Here is a 20,647-nt window from a genome sequence, read left to right as displayed (position 1 = left end):
TACAATGATCAAATCTGATATTATTTATGCATTCATCCTATGAACAGCATACATAACTTTCCGGGTGAATTTTTTGGGATATTTATACATTTTTCAAGATTGTCACAGAATTTTATACACACTTTGAGCCATAAGGACACAATATTTTGCACCTCTGAAGATATAATTATGCAATTATATTAGATATTGCTTAACCAACCTTGTGACAAAGACTATGGGGCAATGATATAAAAATTAGGGCCTAAAGTCGAGTGCCTAAAAAATATGAGGGCCTAAGGTTATAGCCTTATTAGCCTATGGGTTAATCTGGCCCTGGAACCGCCCCACTGCTATTACCGCCCCGAAATTCACAAAAGTCAAAAATCCAGCCTTTGGTCCCCGCCACAAACTCCGTCCACTAGCCACTGATTCCTACCCTATTCTTAGCATCTGTCTGAGGATGAACCAGACTGTTCGCAATCTAGATGTCATATTTGACCCTGAAACGAGCTTTCGACCACATATCCGCAGGATAACTAAAACCATCTATTTCCATCGCCGTAACATTGCCCGTCTCCGTCCCTGCCTCAGCTCATCTGCTGCTGAAACCCTCATCCATGTCTTTGTTACCTCTAGACTTGACTACTGCAGCGCACTCCTGGATGGCCTCCCACATTCTACCCTACGCAAACTAGAGGTCATCCAAAACTCGGCAGCCCGTGTCCTAGCTCGCACTAAGTCTTGCTGACCTACATTGGCTCCCGTTAAGCAATGTCTCGATTTCAAAATTTTCATCCTTGTTTTCAAATCCCTCCATGGAATTGCCCCTCCCTCTCTCTGTAATCTCCTCCAGCCCCACAATCCCCCCCCCCCCCCCGAGATATCTGTCGCCTCAAATTCTGCCCTCTTGAGCATCCCTGATTATAATCGCACAACCATCAGTGGCCATGCCTTCAGCTGCCTTGGCCCCAGGCTCTGGAACTCCCTCCCTAATCCTTTCCACCTCGCTACCTCGCTTTCTTCCTTCAAAATGCTCCTTTAAACATACCTCTTTGACAAAAGCTTATGGTCATCTGCTGTAATTTCTTCTTATGTGGCTCGGTGTCTAATTTATCTCTTACCTGTGAAGCATCTTGGGATGTTTTACTACATTAAAGGCACTATGTAACTACAAATTGTTGTTGTTGTTAATAATATTGCTGGATATACCTTCTTCATATGGTTAGTGAGCAGTGGACATGCAACAGATTGCTGCAGAACTCTACTATTTCCTGCATCTCAGGAGGTCATTGAATGGATAGCCAAACTAGACATCCCATTATAAGCTTTTCCCCTCATATAAAACAACAACAGTTTTGGTTTCGATATTTACGAAAGAATATACTTGCTTTGGAGGCAGTTCAGAGAAGGTTCCGGGGATGAGGGGGTTGACTTATGAGGAAAGGTTGAGTAGGTTGGGCCTCTACTCATTGGAATTCAGAAGAATGAGAGGTGATCTTTCGAAACGTATAAGATTATGAGGGGGCTTGACAAGGTGGATGCAGACAGGATGTTTCCACTGATAGGGGAGACTAGAACTAAGGGGTATAATCTTAGAATAAAGGGCCACCCATTTAAAACTGAGATGAGGAGAAATTTCTTCTCTCAGAGGGTTGTAAATCTGTGGACTTCGCTACCTCAGATGTGGAAGCTGGGTCATTGAATAAATTTAAGACAGAGATAGACAGTTTCTTAACCGATAAGGGAATGAGGGGTTATGGGGAGTGGGCAGGGAAGTGGACCTGAGTCCATGATCGGATCAGCTATGATCATATTGAATGGCGGAGCAGGCTCGAGGGGCCGTATGGCCTACTCCTGCTCCTATTTCATGTTCTTATGTTCTTATGTTAACAACTTGTTCCTGCACCAAACATCATCATCTTCTACCACCTTTTGGCAAGCCAATGCTTAATCCAGTTGGCCAATACTCTATTAATTCTATGATCTTTTATGCACTTTAGAAGCCTCCGGTGGAGAATCTTATCAAATGCCTTATGAGGATCCAAGTGCATTATATTCACTGCCAATGAGTAGAATATGTAGATAAGTCTGACATAATTTTATTTCTCTCACTGTGTTAAAATCAAACGCATTACACTGAGTCCTATTCTAACTCATTCTTTCTCTGAATCTCCAAACTGGAACTCCTTGCCCCCTTCTCAACCTTTCTTCTCTCCTGCAAACTCCAGGTTTTAAAAGCCCATGCTGCACATCAAGTAATCCCTATTTCTTCTTTTATCTCTCTCTTCTTTTCAGCTGTTTTTAATCTTGGTGCCATCGTTCGTCAGGGTTTCTCAATAATAAAAAGAAATCTTCATTCAGTAACTTAGAAGCAGAGTCTATTTAGCTTCTAAAACCTGGCTGACCGCCCTTTCTGGTCTACTAGGTGCTTTTTAAGCAATTAGCACCAAGTATATCATTGGGGACTTGGCTTGGGAAGAATTTCTGTGCCTGACCTTTCAGGCAGCTAAATTGACATTAGCCATGGGCAAACATGGATACTTTTGTGATCTTGTAATTTCAACTGTGCTTGTTTACCCAGTTCCCTGACAACACTATACTCAGCAACTCCTCTAATCCAATTATCAACATCGTCAACCCTTTTATTTTACACAAAATATGTCTTAAATAAAAATATGGAATAGACCCTGAAGCCTTATTACTGATAATTTATTGCAAACATTTTTAAAGAGATTCATTTGGTGGAATTCAAGCTTATTGCTTTACCTTTGACTCTCAGTAGCTGTTCTAACTATTGTTATAAAGCTAACAATAAACTGAATAAGTCATGACAAATATCCCTAGAATGGCTAAAAACTTGGTTTCCTTTTCATCATTAAAATGCTATTTTATTACCTTATTAAGAATTCATGTAACTGTGCTGGCAGTATTCCTATTTTTTACTGGTGGGATCAAGCATGAGTACGACCTCAGCTGACGAAGTGTTCCCTCATCTGAAGTTCTGCCTTTTGTTTGAGGCGTTAAACCAAGGCCTCTTTTCCACATTCATTCTACTTTTTCAAATATTTATCTACTTCCCTTTTAAGAGGTGTTATAGATTTTGTCGTCACTCCTGTTTTTGGGGGCCATTCCAAGTTCTGACAACACCGTGCATGAAAAACAATTCTCCTAACGTGTCTCTTTGTTCTTGTGGTGATGATTTTACACCGTACTAGTGAGTAATATTGGGGCCAATTTCACCCACCCTCCACCTGACTTTACCTGAATCTGCCTGTATTTCGAGGTTCAGGTCATCGCATGGATCCAATGTTTCTCCCAGCGCAGGCCTACCCCTTACCAGGACCTGCATCAAAAGCAAGGGATGAACATAATGCCTAGAGTAAGCCATTGAGCCCCACGAGCCTGTTCGGCCATTCAATTAGATCTATGTCTTAACTCCATCTACCTTCCTTGGTTCCATAACCCTTAATACCTCTGCTTAACAACAATTTATGCCCTCTATTCTAACTTCATATTGTTATAAGGAATATCAATGTAAGCTTTTTCATAAATGATAATGATATATTAAACATGATTACATTTACTTATATTTTATATTTAAATAAAGAAAGACTTGGATTTATATAGCGCCTTTCATGACCACCGAACATCTCAAAGTGCTTTACAGCCAATTAAATACTTTTGAAGTATAGTCACTATTGTAATGTAGGAAATGCGGCAGCCAATTTGTGCACAAGAAAGCTCCCACAAACTGCAACCAGATAATTTTTTTTTGTTATGTTTAAATTCCATATTTGAACTAATTTATATGTTTAATTTCATATTATCTTTCATATTCCATTTTTAAAAATACAATTCATATCTTACTAACTACTACTAAAAGATATCAATTATATTGTAATACAGGTTGAACCTCCCTTACCAGAACTCCCTTATCCGGAAACACCTCGTCCAGAACCATTCCCGGCCACCAGGTGGCACATGCGCAGAACTCCGACATAAACAAATTGAACAAATTGAAGTCCTTCCTCGCTGCCGACTCCCACAATCGCTGGCCTGACCCCCGATCCACCCACCCCTCCCCTCCCTAGATATCTCTGCCGCACTCCCAGCCCCAAGATTTTTGTACGCTCGAAAAAACCTTGTCTACACTTTAGAAAATCAGGCGTAGGTTACAAATTAGGCGTAGGGAACGAGGTGGGGGGGGGAGGGGGGAAGGGAATTCATTAAATTCTACAATCAATCCTTAGTTATACTTATACAAATATTATACAAATAAATCCAACCTGAATAAAAATTTATAAGCAAAGAAAAGATTAAATAAACCATGTTCCTACCTGTGTGAAAGTGCTTCAGGCAGGCCTATCATGTTGGAGACAGGCAGCGGTGTGGCGTCAGTGTCTCGACGGCAGCGGCAGCAAGCTTCGAGCTGAGCTGCAGTGCTTGAGGCAGGCCTTCATTCTCTTCGTGGCTGGCCGCGAAGAAGCAACACCGGACGGACTCGAGGCCATTCGGCCATGAGATATTAGCGGCTTCAGTGGCTGGCCGGCAGCCAAAGAATCAGCAGCGGACCGATGTGAGGCCATTCAGCCATAGGATATCAGCGGCGTCAGTGGCTGGCCGGCAGCCGAAGAATCAACACCTGACACACGCAGCTCTTTATGGTGCTTGAGGCCATTCGGCCACGCTTTAGGGGCGGCATCAGTGGCTGGCCGGCAGCCGAAGATACAGCAGCAGCCTTCGAGCTGTGAGGGGGACTGAGGCCATTTGGACAGGGAGAGGCAGCCACATCGACAGTTTTATATTTAAATTTGCAGAATGGGTGCTGCATTGTCAACACCACGTATTATGCAATGGTTTGCCATCAATTCACTGCATAGGAGAGAATTGATTAGAGCTCACCGCACCAGGAACGTCGTAGCCCGTAGGTCGATGGGCAGGAGACCTTACCCACGTCGACAATATCGAACCAGGTGCTCATACCTGGACATGAGCGAGGCTGATTGTGTGAAAAGGCTGCGTTTTTGCAGAGAAGTTGTCACTGAGATCTATGATATGGTGAGAGCAGATTTGCAGCCCAGAAGCAGAAGGACAACTGCCTTGTCTGTTGAAGTGAAGGTAACAGTTGCACTTTCTTTCTATGCCTCGGGATCGTTTCAGGCTACAACTGGAGATGTGTGTGCCATCACTCAACACGCAATACATGCCTGCGTTTACCAGGTCACGGCTGCACTTTATGCGCGAAGGAGTGACGTCATCAATTTCCCAATGACCGCACAAATGATCCATGAGAGGGCTGTGGGTTTCTTCAGGATTGCCGGCTTCCCAAAGGTACAGGGCTGCATTGATTGTACCCACATCGCCTTGCGAGCACCTGTGGAGGAATCTGAGCAGTACCGAAATAGGAAAGGTTTCCACTCTATCAATGTGCAGCTCGTGTGTGACGACAAGCAGCGCTGACCACCTGGCTCATGACGCCCATACGCGTGACACGGACAGAAGCTGACCGTCAATACAACATGGCGCACATTGCGACGCGCAGCATCATTGAGAGGACCATTGGCATCTTGAAACAGCGATTCCGATGCCTGGACCATTCCAGAGGACAGTTGCTATACTCTCCTCAGATTGTCAGTCACTTCACTGTTGTGTGCTGCATGCTTCATAACTTAGCCATCATGAGGCAGCAGGAGCTGGTAGTGGAACCCGAAGACCGACGTGAGGGTCCAGTGCGATGATAGTATTACGGAAGACCAGGATGTGGATGATAACGAGAATCAGGAAAGCATGCAAGTGCCTGATGCCGAAGCACGAGGTCGGAGGAGGGCCGTCCATCGTGCCCCTTTAACGATTGCTCGAGACTTGCGCCAGCAACTCATCCGTGAACGCTTCAACTACTGATGCCTGAGGGCTCTGCGACCACTTTTGCATATGGACATGTTTATTCTTTGCAGTTGTTCCTACGTTGTGTTGTGTTAATGGAACATGAAACAGTTTTAATGAAAAAATATTTTATTGAAAAGTTAACGTCACTCTAATAAAATATTTGTTGTATCAAACTATACTTTTTAATATGACTCTTGAAGATCACTTAAAAACTTTAAGATCACTTATAAACTTGTAAAGTTACAAAAGTTACAAAACACTATCTATGTGAAACATTTTACACTCTAAGATCACTTACACTTCAAGATCACTTTTTAGATGCAAAATTAAATAATTTACAGAATGTGAGAGCATTTACACTATAAGATCACTTGAAAACCCTGAGATCACTTATATGTTGTAAAGTTACAAAACTTACAAAACAGTTTCATTGTGAAAAATCTTACACTCTGAAGAACACTTAAACTTCAGGATCACTTTTTAGGTGCAAAATTAAATAAGATACAAAAAAATGTGAGAGCATTTACACTATAAGATCACTTAAAAACCATAAGATCCCTTATAAGTTGTAAAGTTACAAAACTTACAAAACAATTTCAATTTGAAAAATGCTACTACAGCTACATCAAGAATAAGAACAAAAGCAGCAAAGAAAGGCTGCAACCATCTCTCATCCACATCTCAGTGAATGTTCACTTCCTCATGGGGGTGTCATTTGATTGGCTGGGCTGTGTGCCCTTATTGCAGCAGCTACCTCTATGACGGCCTGTGCTGACACTTGCATGCCCTCCCTGATGGCCTGTGCCGTTGATTGTACTCCCTCGGACATTCCCTCCCTAAGTTCCCGTGTCATTACTGCTATTTCTCCCGTCAGGACCGTCAACTCTTCACCCACTGCACTGACACTACCGATGAGTGATCGGGTAAGCTCATTGGTCTCCATACCCAATGCCACAACCTGAGTCGCATCTGTTGCACGCTGCATCTCAGGAGAGCGTGTCTCCAATCTCCTTCTCCTCTGCCTGGGTCTGCCTTGTGGCACCACGACACTGGGAGGCGCGTGGCACGGACGGTGGGATGCTCGGTGTTGCAAGCGGCACCATTACACAGGGAGGCGCGGGCTGGGACTGTGGGACGCTCTGTGTTCCAGACGGCTGAACTGGAGGGAGAGGCTCGGGCTGGAATGGTGGGATGCTCTGTGTTGCAGACGGCAGTACTAGAGGGAGAGGCTCGGGCTGGAACGGTAGGACGCTCGGTGTTCCAGACGACAGCACTCGAGTGCAAGCCGTGGGCTGGGATGTTGGAAGAATGGGTGTAAACTGCTCCATGATATCAGCAGCAACACTGGGACCCGAACCGTCGGAATCAAAACCATAGTAGGTGGAAGCAGAACCTATGCGAGAGGGAGGCGCAGGCTGGGACGGTAGTGCACTGACTGTAGAATGCTGCATTATACCAGCAGCACCACTGGGACCCGCAACATCAGAAGCAAAACCATGGAAGGTGGAACCAAGACCTATGCTAGGGGTTGAAACTCTGATGCCCCTCGATGGGGGCTCATAAACATTAAATTGGAAGCTCTCCCCTGCAGACGTTTCACTCATCACTGCCATCATCCAGTCTGGATTGTCCGCAGCTGGTTGTACTGGGTCTGGTTCTGTACCCTCAGGATCCTCAGGGTTGGCAGCAGCAGCATCGTCATCGTCATTATCATCATCATCATCATCATCATCATGTTCTGCAAAATACATCAGAACAGTCAAATGCTTAACAGCAAGGGAGGGGGCCGGATGGGTGGCATGAGTACTCTCACACATAGCAGACCAGGCAGCAGGTTGATTTAAAGGGCCATGATGCATTTTCAGGACTTAACCTCTTCCTCGCGTGCGGGCCCAGCTTGTGCTGTACTGATTGCTTTTCTCCATGTACCACTCATCATAGCAGCTACCCTTTGTTCCAAGGGTGTCAGTGGATGCAGATTGGGCACGCCTCCTCCTGTCCGAGTTGCCTCCCTTTTGTTGTGGGCCAATTTCTTCTGCAAAGAGTAAAATATAACTTTTTACAGAGTGTGTCAGTCTGCAAGGTGGGACATACAGATAGCCAGGTTACAATTACGATTAAATTAAAAATGGGAAATATTACTTACACTAACTACTTGACCAAGGTCGTGCCATTTCTTTTTACACTGACTTACAGATCTCCTGGTATGCACCACTGCGCAGTAATCTTCTGCAACTTGGTTCCAGCGTTTCTTCATTTCTTTTGGTGGCACTTTTATGTGACCTCTGTTGCTGGTATCTAGCTCCTGCCATCTCTACTCAATTACGTTGACTAATATCTTCACTTCCTCATGCAAGAAATTCTTTGTTCTTGGTGGACGTTGATCCATTGCAAAGTTGAATTGGCACTCTTATTTCTCCAAACACACAGTCCTTAATTTGCATGCACCAATGCAGCACCGGTTCTGCAAGTATAGCAGTGAAAAGCTGAACTCACTGATTTCAGCAGGTGATTTATTCAGCAGTGCTGCTAAAAGCACTCCCTCACACACAGAAATATCAAAAAAAATTAAATTACAAGCCTTTGCAGGGGTCCAAGAAACAAATCTTCACTTTTTCTGCAGTCCTTTTAAAAATGGCCGAGTGCCAATGTTTGTGTGAGACTGCGCATGCGCGCACGCTCCAACGCGCATGCGCAGGGTTTCCGGCACCATGAAGGCTAATTTAAATTGTACCCGCCCCTGCTACTTCGAAAATCGGCGCGAGTGTTAGGCTCCACCCCCTGCTGTGAAGAGCGCGCCGCGCCAAGCAGACATCGAGCCCCAAGGTGCTTGAGAATATCGGACTTTTTTTTAGGCGCAGTTTTCGGCGCGAAAAACAGGCGCCCAGCTCGGAGGTGCGCCGTTTTTGCCGCGGGACGAAACTTGGGGCTATGGTGTTGAGCTAGAGGATCAGCCATGATCGTATTGAATGGCGGTGCAGACTCAAAGGACCGAATGGCCTACTACTGCTCCTATTTTCTATGTTTCTATGTTAAACCCGCCCAGCGAGGTTCCCGGCCAGTTAACAGAAAGCGGGTCTGATGACGTCATCTGATGACAAGTCATCAGCCGGTTTCCTTAAAGGGACCATGGGCAACTTTTTTTTGACAGTTGTTCTGTTAGTGTACTATAGCATTGAAGTGCTGCAAACACTGACAATGACGGTGCAAAGGTGCACGGCTGCACCCAGGCTCTCCCATGACTCCCTCCATATGCTTATGGAAGGAGTCACAGCACTTAGGGAGGTCTCTTCCCTTCCAATTGGCAGAAGAGACCTTCCCAGGAGAACAACGCTCCTGGTTGCACATTGCACAGGAGGACACAGGAAGGGATGTCGTCAGGACGACCAGGCTGCAGTGGTGCAAACCTTTCAATGATCTCAGTAGATCACAAAACATTACTGCAAAGCCACACTCAAACTCATCCTGCTGTGCCACTCATCACATCCCCATCACTCTTCATTCCCTACTCTACCCCTGCACATCCTTACTCACACCTTGCACCTCCATCCATCCCTCTGTCTCTCCATCTACACAATCACTTCCCCATCTCACTAGCCACCCCTCACACTCACCCTCATCCTTGTCCAGTCATACCAACTAACAACTCACAAGGGTAGGCACTTGAGTGTTTTAGCTAATGTTCATGTACAGTTTCTGCTAATGTGTTGTCAAACATTGAAATCTTTATTTTGAACACTTTGTGTTCTTGAACAGATTTGTGTGCACCTTTGGAAATGGCTTAGTGAGTTGTGGTGACTGGTCAGTCATAATGCACAATGGTGATGAGTGAAAGAAATGGTTTGGGCATTACATAAGAGCATAAGAAATAGAAGCAGGAGTAGGCCATTTTGCCCCTCGAGCCTGCTCCGCCATTCAATAAGATCATGGCTGACCTGATCCTGGCCTCAACTCCACTTCCCTGCCTGCTCCCCATAACCCTCGACTTCCTTATTATTCAACAATCTGTCTATCTCCGCCTTAAATATATTCAATGACCCAGCCTCCACCGCTCTCTGGAGTAGAGAATTCCAAAGCTTCATGACTCTCTGAGAGAAGAAATTCCTCCTCATTTCCATTTTAAATGGGCAACCTCTTATTCTGAAACTATGCCCCCTAGTTCTAGATTCCCCCACGAGGGGAAACAACCTCTCTGCATCTACCCTGTCAAGCATCCTCACAATCTTATACGTTTCAATAAGATCACCTCTCAGTCTTCTAAACTCCAATGAGTGCTCAACCTTTCTACATCTGACAACCATTTCAATCTCAGGAATCAACCTCGTGAACCTTCTTTGAACTGCCTCCAATGCAAGTATATCCTTCCTTAAATAAGGAGACCAAAACTGTATGCAGTACTTCAGGTGTGGTCTTACCAACGCCCTGTACAGTTGTAGCAGGACTTCCCTGCTTTTCTACTCCATCTCCCTTGCAATAAAGGCCAATATTCCGTTTGCCTTCCTAATTACTTGCTTACCTGCATGCTAACTTTTTGTGTTTCTTGTACAAGGACCCCCAGATCCCACTGCACTGCAGCATTTTGTAATCTCACCACATTTAAATAATAATTTGTTTTTTTATTTTTCCTACCAAAGTGGATAACCTCACATTTTTCCACATTATACTCCATCTGATAAATGTTTGCCCACTCACTTAGCCGATCTAAACCCCTTTGTATTTGCTTTGCAGGGATGCTTTATGGTGCTGCTGTGGGGTGGTGCCAACCTGGCACATCATGTGGCAGCCAGGTTGTACAGCAGCAAGTGAAGTAAATATGGCCATGGTGAGGCTATCCTTGGCCTCTCGGGCAGCAATGTGATCAGGTGCTATGCCCGTGTCTTGTGCAGCATCAGGTGATTGCGGAGAAGGTTGGTGTTGTTGTTGGTGATGCTGATGTGTTTAGTGATGTTGGTGTTGGGGCTGATTATGGTGGGATTTTGAGGACCAAGGTGAGATTTTTTTCAAGGGCACCGATGCTGCTTGAATAGATGGCATGTGAGGTTGAGATGACAGAAAAGTGATCTGTCAATAATGAGAGAGGTTGCTCCAAGGAGATGACAGTGAATAGAGAGTTCACTGCAAACACTTCCAAACTGCATACAGCTCAAAAGATTCTTCTTCCAAATCCTGAAGGCTTCAGCTTCTGACATTGAAAAGTAAACAGCTGTGAAATGGTAGCTTTTATACCACTTCTGCAGCTGTCAACTGGCCAAAGCAATAGAGAGTCACTGACAACCCGAAACACTTACCTGGCATGAAACCCGAGGGACAGCAAACTCATTGAAAACTTGGTAAAATGATAAGTGCCTAGGTAAAATCCTTTTAAATACTTTTATATTACCTCTTAAGAATCTTAATTGATTGGCCCGCCGCTTGGTGTCCTATCTGCAATCCGCACGCAGATGCGACAGTTGAGAAACTGACACTGAGGCGGGTTCTGAGCGGACTTCCGCCCCGCTGTCAATCAGGGCCATTTTGACAGCTGGCCCTCCTCCAAACCCGCAGTCGCAGGGCTGGGAAGATTCCAGCCAACGTTACTCCCTTGACAATACTTTCAGGCAAAGCGCTCATTCATGAGTTCCTGACGTAAGTGTCTTGCAGCTATGATGCCACTACAGGCCCTTTCATGTGGTCTACAGGGGAGCGGGGGCATGGCTTCAGCATCAGCCTAATTGTGTAGCCCGATGTCAGCGTCCACCTCCTCGTCTTCCTCTTCCTCTCTTTCCTGAGGTAGACCGTCAGACCCTTCTGGTAATTCTTGTCTCCTCCTAATAGCCAAGTTGTGCAGCACGGAGCACACCACCACGAATTGAGCTATCTGCTCAGGGTGGTATTGGAGCTCGCCTCCTGAGTGGTCCAGGCATCTAAAGCACTGCTTAAACACTCCAATGCTTTTCTCGATTATATTGCGAGTGGCTCTGGTGGCTCTCGTTGTATCGCTTCTTGGCTTCGGTGTGGGTGTCATGCAGGGGGATCATCAGCCAAGTGGCCAGGCCATATCCTTTGTCACCAAGCATCCAGCATTGACCTTGTGGCTAATTGGTAAACAAGTCAGATACAATGCTCTCACGCAGGATGTGAACATCATGGATGCTGCCCAGAAATTTAGCATTCACTGCCATAATAATTTCCTGGTGGTCAACAATGAGTTGCACATTCAGGGAGTGGAATCCCTTACAGTTCCTGAAAACCTCAGCATCCTGAAAAGGTGCCCGCATCACAATGTGCGTACAATCTATTGCTCCCTGCACCTTGGAGAAGTTAGCAATTCGGTAGAATCCTAGAGCCCTCTCAATCTGTGCCTCCCTGGTCATAGGGAAGCTGATAAAGTCCATCCTGCATGCGTACAAGGCTTCAGTGACCGCTCTAATGCAGCAATGTGTGGCGTGCTGAGATATACCGCAAATGTCGCCAACTGAGGCCTGAAAGGAACCCGACACATAGAACGACAGTGCCGCGGTGACCTTGACATCGACGGACAGTGCAGTCCTGATGGTGCTGGCAGGCTGCAGATCTCCCCTTATGAGCTGGCATTTCTCACTAATAACCACTTTTTGGAAGCGCAGTCTCTAAGGCAGGTGGTGTCCCAAGTTGAGATAAGACTGCATCTCCCTGTACTTGCGGAGGTGTAACGTCTGGTCCTCCTCATCAGTCTGTCATGTCTTACATTGGGCACATGATGCTGTCGAGTGTACCTTCTGCCATCTCAAGTCTGCAGCATGTGAGTGGTCATCAAGAGAGGGTGAGAAATAACAGGCCCCAATCCAATAGCTATCTGTTTTCCACCAATTGTTCACCAAGAATGAATGTCCCCACCAGTAAATTCCAATCATCCACAGTATGAAAAGATGTTTGTTCAGATGTTCATATTACCTCCAAACACCTCCAGAGTACATCCGAACTCCCCCGAGGCTGAAGCAGACCAGCCTTTTAAATGATGTGATGTGCCATTTCGAACATGGCATCCATACCGCTGTGAGTAGTTCCGGTTAGTTCCACTTTTTCCCCACGGTTTTTTCGACGAGCGAGATATGTGCGAGGTGCCAAAAGTAAGGATGGGCAATATACTGGGCGCTAGTTTCGGCAAATGTGATCTTTACGACAAAAAAAAGTGGGAGGTCAGTATTATTGAATCTCAGCGTTAATTACATGTGGAAAGTAACTCTGGGCGATATTATGGACATTGGTTTCGCCCATTCTGATGATTCCACCCAAAAAAGTGGGCGGGCAGTATTATTTTTTCTTGGCGTTACGTACATGGCGAAAGTAACCCTCGGTGATAAGAGTCCAAAATATGGGTGTTAGTTTCCATTTTGTGGCTAAATGGGCGATAACTGGGCGTTATACCTAATTTCAGCGGTAAAATACACGTTAAGTGGGTGTTATGCAAGCGAAAATAATGGAAAATCTAGCCCTATAAGTTTGTAGATGATCTTAAAATGCAGCTTTGGGCTACAGTTTTACTGCACCAAATAGACACCAGAACCTGCTGGCTTTAATGTGCTTGGAAGCCATACGAGGATTAGTTTCTCAAATTACTATATACTTTTATGTAATTATATGAACTAGTGAGTAAATACAGCTCTTTCTGCCCAAACTAAATGGAGGACTTAAGATGCTAGAACCAGCAACTTTAAATAGACATTAATGCAAAGGATGTTGGTTACCACTTTTGTGCTGAGTGGTGGGGACTGTATTGGTCATGTGGATGCCAATAGCTAATCTTCAATTTCCAGCCAAACTCAACAGCCAGTCTCCCCACTTCCTGTTATAAAAACTCATCGACCCGAAACATTAACTCTGTTTCTCTCTCCACAGATGCTGCCTGATCTGCTGAGTATTTCCAGCATTTTCTGTTTTTATTTTGGATTCCAGCATCTTCAGTATTTTGCTGTTCCCCATTTCCTATTGCTTGGCTAGCTTTAGTGTGGAGCTGTCTGGGACCTGGACCTGGCCCTGGACTTGTCCCTGGTCCTGGCCCAGTCTGGCTCTGAAGTTAGCCTCCCAGGTTCCAGTTTCCTTCCCACACTGGTGGCCTAGTGTAGAACAACTGTACTGGGGAAGTGGCAAGTGATTGAGCGGACTCCGCACTTGACCCTAATCCCTCATTGCTTGGCTTCTGTAAGTATTAGAGCAAATTGTTTAAACTTGCTACTTCTATTTTGTACAATCAGAGATATTATAGAGTGTGTGAAACAGAACAGTCAGAATAAGTGTAACACCCACACTAACAATTTACAAAGCCTGGAGCTAATTGTAAAGGTGGTTCTTTAATTGGTGAAGTATGCAAACCTCAGCCAATGGCAGTATTTGATACATTTGTTTACTGTTTAGCATAATGCCAGAACAATTTAATTATTTCTAAAGTATTTCATTCTTTCTGGCACAAAGAGGAAACAGACAAACTAAAAATATAGAAAAATGAATATTATACATTCACAATCTGTTCATAACTCTGAGTTCAATAATGGAAGTTTAGTTTTACTGTAAGTGGTTTCCCATTTCACCGTAACAAGAGGCTTTCCGTTTTATTACTTAGTAATCGGGACATCAGATTTGCCTGTAATCAGAGTAAACAAACAACAGGTCACTTTTTAGGCCTAGAAATTTATCTGTTGAGCACCACTCCATGACGTCATGGATTGGCAATAAATGGCGGTGGCTGCTCTTTCACCAGCAGGTAGCGGCCGCCATATTTATGTCCCTCTTTGTGCTGCCGGTAACTGGCAGTGCCTTGAAACAAAAAATGGCAGCAGGTGACGTCAATCGGCATGCAACGCCGAGTTACCATCAACTCGCTGAACTTCGACCCTAGGGTTCCTAAGCATGCCATGCAAGCAGACTGACAGTGGCGAGGTCAACCCCTCTTTCAGCCAAGTTTACAATTCAGCTTTTGGACTGGGTTTTTTGGATTTTATTGAAGTTTTGGCTTGCTACAATAGATGTTAAAAGTTTTTTAAGTGAGTCGGGAATGCTGCTGGACACGTGCAAGGCCTTGGATGGTAAACAAAGACCTCTGAGAAGACAGAGGGGCTGAAATTCAGCCTCCCGATTAGGCCTGTTCCCGCTGGAAAGCGGTGGCCATGCGATGGAGTCGTCTGGCTGTTGATTTGTGGTCGATTAGCCGGCAATTGCAAAATTATTCTCGGGGGCTTTTGCTCCAGTGTGGAGATCTGCCCCGCTCCCCCTCTCTTCTGCCTCGCTCCTGCAGATGCTTCCTTAAAGATGTCTCCAGAGCGCGCACCGCAGCCTCTCCACCCCGAAAGCTAAATTCATTTTTAAAAGTCAACCGGCCGCCTGTCGGTGCGCCCAACAGTTTTTTGTGTCGGTGCACTGTGCCCACTCAAGGAAGCCAGAGGACTTCAAAGGCGTGTTGCATGCAGTTCCATTTTTGGGGCCGAAAATGTTTCAGTGTTGCGGTACTTCCATGAGCGGGTTTCCCTAACTGTGGTCATCTGCTGCATGCTTCACAACCTGGCAATCATGAGGGGCCAGTCATTGGAGGATGAGCCAGCACCCGAGGAGGAGGCGCAGGAGGAGGAGGAGGAGGAGGAAGGGTAGGGGGAGGAGGAGGGGGGCAGGGGGAGGAGGGGGAAGGGGAGGGGGAGGAGGGGGAGGAGGGGAAGGAGGAGAGGGGGATGAGGGGGATGGGGTGGAGGACCAGGATACGGGTTGCTGGCCATGCAGGAGGTGTCGTCGTCATCCAAACCCTGCAAGGGAAGTGCAGAACCGTCTCATTGCTGCTCATTTCCGATGAGTTAATGGCCACTTCACCCTTCATCTTTGCATTTCCATGGCCATCCCAATGATCCTTTTCACACATCATTGCCCACAGTCAAATGATACAACTGCACAGCTATGGGAACACAAAATAAAGATTTATTACTGTTGGAGCGGATTTTTGGACATATATTTGATTGTATACGGGACCAAACATTTGTTTTATTTTCCCCTTTAAATGAATTTTGTAAGGGACAATACTGATGCATTATGCTTTAAACAGTTAGACTTTAAGGCATGCTGGCCTTGAGTTAATGGAGATTGGAAAGTGAGATAATGAACACTGGAGAGTTAAGTGCTAGATATGTTTGTTTATACCGGTGTCAAAAGCCTGCACTTGTTTATACTGCCCTGTCACAATGCAGGATGAGTTATATATCAAAAGCTTAGCCTTCAATAAGTCAAAGCTTTGTAGTGCTAAAGCATGTGTTGTAAAGTGACGTAATTTGTAAGATAAAAGGACTTCACTGAAGATACCAATTTGAGAAGATGGTTCAAAGACAGGGGTTTTTAACACTTCTCCCAAAGCTTTGTCTCCGATTTAATAAACCTCTCTTTATATATATTATACAGTCTCGGAAATAGTTTTCCACAACAAAATGGCGTAGTCGGCAGGATACTGTCTGATCAGATGTGATCACTTAAGACAGTATCTGGAATCTGGTGTTAGAGACTGAAAAGAGAGGTGTACGGGCACGACGGGATAGTGTATAAGATACGAGTAAACAGATAGCTGGAAGAGGCTGACTAACCAGTTTGAGTTGTCCCTTTAGTAAATAAGGTCGGTGCGGAAGGGAACTGATCGATCCAACCTAGAGCCGAAAACTCCGGTGGTGAGGAAACACGCTAGCTTTGTTGCGAAGACAAAGGGTCTCCACAGAGTAGTCGTGGCCGTGAGTATTACAGAAACAAAGGGAAACGTCCGAGACTGGCGAACATGGAAGGTAAGGAAAGGAATGTAAAACGCGGGCTGCCCGGGTCATTAATTAATTCCTATCATTAATTGTAACTTGCGTAATTACGTAATGCCATAAAAAAGCTGATAGTGACTATCTTAAGTGACATATGGATCCAGACATAAGCTTTGTTGAATGAAGAGAGACTTTTGTGAGTGTCTATTTTGAATGAAGAGAGTACTCGAGTAATTTTGACTGTGGAATGAATGAAAGCCTGTTTGGGAAGGTGTGGAGTTGGCTGCCTGTTTTAGCTCCACCCACTCTTTCCAAACAGAGTGAAATGTTTTTTTTTAACCCTTCATAGTGTTGTCCTGTATGTGGGAAGTTTAAGAAACTGTGAACCTTATGGTATTACATTTTAAGTTAGAAACGAAGGTGTGGATATGTTCGGATGATAAGTTACGGAGCTAGGAAATGCACAAAGGATAGGTTTGTTGAGTAAAAGATAAAAATACATGGTCCCGGTAGTAAAAAAAAAAGAATTTGACACGCTCACTTACTTGTCGAAAGAAAAAATGCAATTGGGTTGAAAGACATAAATTTAGTCCAGGAATGAGATAAAGAATGCCTTTTAAAACGCTCCCATTTTCCTTTGTATAAAACCTTGACACGAAAGCTTCTAGCTCAGTAAAAAAAAAGGAGTTTTAAATTAGAAATACCTTCAGGGATTAGGTCAAACTCCTGGGTGAGTGGTGAGCTGTCTGTGAAGGTGTAAAAGGGACTTTTGAAAAAGGCTAAAACAGTAAGCTTTAGCAGTTTAGAAAAGAAAAAGATAAAGCAGGAAAAGGTCTCTGCCACGGGAACAGGAGGAGGGCAGAAAAGGGGGACTTGCCACAATACCCTATAAGACCTGAAGTTAGAACAGCAGTTGTAGAAATAGTAAAAGGGCTAGTGGAAAAGGGTATCTTAAAAGAAATAGTTAGCACCACTAACTCCCCAAAAAGGCCCAGGTAGGGAAATCTCAGGTCCTGTGCCTAGGATACTGCCTCTCAAGGGGCTGAAAGAAATGCCCTCGGATAGGAAAAAGGCTGTCAAGGACATGCCTAGACCAGTAACGGTAAGGGGGGTGAGGAAGGTACTGGGCCTCTTTAATTACAGCCGGAACTTTATCCCTGATAAAGCCTATTACTCTACCACCGAAAACCCGGTGGTGACTGGGTTATCCAGATGTATAGCCGCGCTAGATTGCGCAGCTTGGGCGGTAAAAATTAAGCGAGCCTATGGTGATGACGGGAAACATCATTCTCCACACTAAACACACATTGGTAGAAATGTTAAACACAGGAAAACTGAGAACCGTATCTAATATGAGACGGGCAAAGTGCGAAGCAGTCCTCTTAACATCCAACAAAGCGATAACTATAATTAGGGATGTAGGAAACAACCCCGCAGAAGGTATGATGAGTGAAGGGGAACCCCACTTTTGCGAAGAGATATGTGAGGATATGGAAGAGGATAGAATAAAAGACGCCCCCCTTCAAACCACAAAATAAACCTTGTTTGTGGACGGCTCATGAAAATACGTAGAGGGACTACCTCGTACTGGATGGGCCGTAGTTAACCAGGATCTAGAGGCAGTTGAATCAGGGCGAATTAATGGGGTGTCGTCAGCTCAAGTGGCAGAATTGGTAGCCCTCACCTGGGCACTGGAATTATCGGAAAATAAGATTGTTAATATCTATACGGACAGTAGATATGCATTCGGGGTAGTATATGATTATATGACAGCATGGGGGAGAAGGGGTGTTTGCGATGGATAAAGACATAACTTACTAAATACTAGTTGATATCAGCTGTGAAAAAGATATTGGTTTAATTGAAAAAAAAAGAATTTGAAGAGGTAAAAAAAACACTCTCCATTGATAATGATTTTAAATTATTAAAATTAAGTCAGTGCCACTGGGGCCCGAGACGAACAGATAAGTATTGAGAAACTACACCAGGACACTTCTGAGGAGGAAATAGGTATGTGGACAAAGCAGGGCGCAACGCAAGGGAAAGATAACGTTTGGAGACGAAACGACAAGGTAATGGCGCCTGAATGCATACAGAATACCTTATTGGAGTTGTATCATGGCCTGTCTCATTCAGGACGAGAGGCCATGACCGGGAGTCTTGGGAGAGATTGGTGGTGGAAAGGGGATGGGGAGAGATATTGCTAAATATTGCCATCGATGCGTTACGTGCGCACAATATAATCCAGGCAGGCCCATTAAAATTAAAATGGGACACCAGCCCCGTCCACGGGGGCCATGGGAACATGTACAAATTGATTTCACAGGTCTTTTGCCCCCATCCCATGGAAAAAGATATTGCCTAGTGATTATAGATCAATTTACCCGGTGGGTGGAAGCTTTCCCCACACGTGATTGCACTGCCTCAACAGTGGCAAGGATATTGATCGAGCAGGTGATTCCCCGATGGGGAGTGCCTCAACAGTGGCAAGGATATTACCCATTATATTGATGAAGTTAAGAGCCACGACAAACTGGACAACCGGATTAACCCCTTATGAACTAATGACAGGAAGGGCGATGCAATTACCAGAGAACATCATAACAGGGGGGGCCGATGTAGGCCCATTAAAAGACAAAATAAAACGGTATGTTTTGGAACTAAGTACTCAATTAAAAGGGATGCGTAAATTAGTTAGGGACAATCAGGAAGAAAGAGCCGCGGAAGCAGAGCTTACAAAGCTCCCTGAAGTCCCGTTGGCGGGAAGTCGCATTATGGTAAGGGTCCTCCCGGGAAAACCGGGGTTTGCCCCAAAAAGGACCATATGAGGTTATAATCAGCAGGGACACTTGTGCCTGCATCGATGTTAAAGGGAACGGACAATGGAAGCATTGGACCCAGCTTAAGGTTTTTGAACCAGCCGTTTAGCACACGTATTAGTTGTTGTTGTTTGTCTATTTACAGATTGACAGCAAGAGATTCTTCAAGCAAGCCATACGGCCATTTTGCCTTTGACTATTTGTTAATTATAGAGTAATAAGATGAAACTATATATTGCGATCGGTGCGATTATCATAGTTCGTGTTAGGTCCGGCCTGCTAGCTAGACCGAAACGAGAGTTACATGTAAATACCTTTTTGTACATATCTTATGTTTATGCGCAAAATGAGAACTTTTCCAGTTGCTGGGTATGTTCGCACATCCCCATACAAAGCAAAGGAGGCATCCCCTTGAGGTCAATCTCCCTTAACATTTCGGAAGTAGCAGAGTGGGTAAGGCGACAAAACGATACAGGGGAAGTAAATGATACTTGGAACCAGAGTGGGTAATAAAGAAACGTGGAGATCGGGGGGTTACCTTTTGGATGCATTGACGGATGGTACCAGCCGGAATACAATAGGTCGGTACGACCCCGTTCTTGGTTTTGACCAACACCTCAGGAGTTGGAAGGCCCACCGCTAACATTTGTTTCACTAGAAACCTGACCGGTGAGGAAACAGGTTTTGTAGCAGGATACTTTAACCTCACCAGGTGGAACATAATAGCCAGCGAAACAACAAACCAGGGGTTCTTTGAAATAGAGGGTTTGAAGAATCAGACACGTAGCCAGGACTGGGACCCTAAGATTAGGTGGCAACGGGGGCTGAGAGAGAGATTGGGATCGAATCTAACAGCATACAATGGCACTTATTTTGTGTGCGGGCATAAGGCCTACCCCTGGTTGCCTCAGAACTGGAGGGGGTCCTGTTATTTGGGATATGTGGTCCCTTTTGTCAGACAGGTACGTACTTTAGCAGAAGTACAGACACCTGGTCGACTAAGACGAGATCTTACCCCGGTAGAGAGGCTATTTGGGGTCATGATGCTCCCATTCGGGATAGGACGCACCATGGATGAATTACGTAACCTAGAGAGAGTACTGGAACAGATAGTTAGCGACACTGCTGAAGCAATGGAGGGCATAACGGCTGAAATGGTAGCCATACGCACAATGGTACTCCAGAACCGAATGGCCCTAGATTATAACCAACCTCGCTGATCACATAAGAAGG

At 45.0% G+C, this 20,647-nt stretch overlaps 1 long non-coding RNA gene across 1 annotated transcript; it reads left to right on the top strand.

Moving 5' to 3' along the window:
* Window positions 1-13,968: 13,968 nt before the first annotated feature.
* LOC139262037 (uncharacterized) lies at window positions 13,969-19,677 on the top strand. Its single transcript, XR_011592864.1, has 3 exons — window positions 13,969-14,025; window positions 16,458-16,628; window positions 19,560-19,677. It is a non-coding gene; the product is annotated as an uncharacterized lncRNA (long non-coding RNA).
* Window positions 19,678-20,647: the final 970 nt, after the last annotated feature.

The sequence above is a fragment of the Pristiophorus japonicus genome, chromosome 4 (assembly GCF_044704955.1).
Source record: "Pristiophorus japonicus isolate sPriJap1 chromosome 4, sPriJap1.hap1, whole genome shotgun sequence".
Classification (NCBI taxonomy): Eukaryota; Metazoa; Chordata; class Chondrichthyes; family Pristiophoridae; genus Pristiophorus; species Pristiophorus japonicus.
This window is presented reverse-complemented; position numbering and strand designations above follow the sequence as displayed.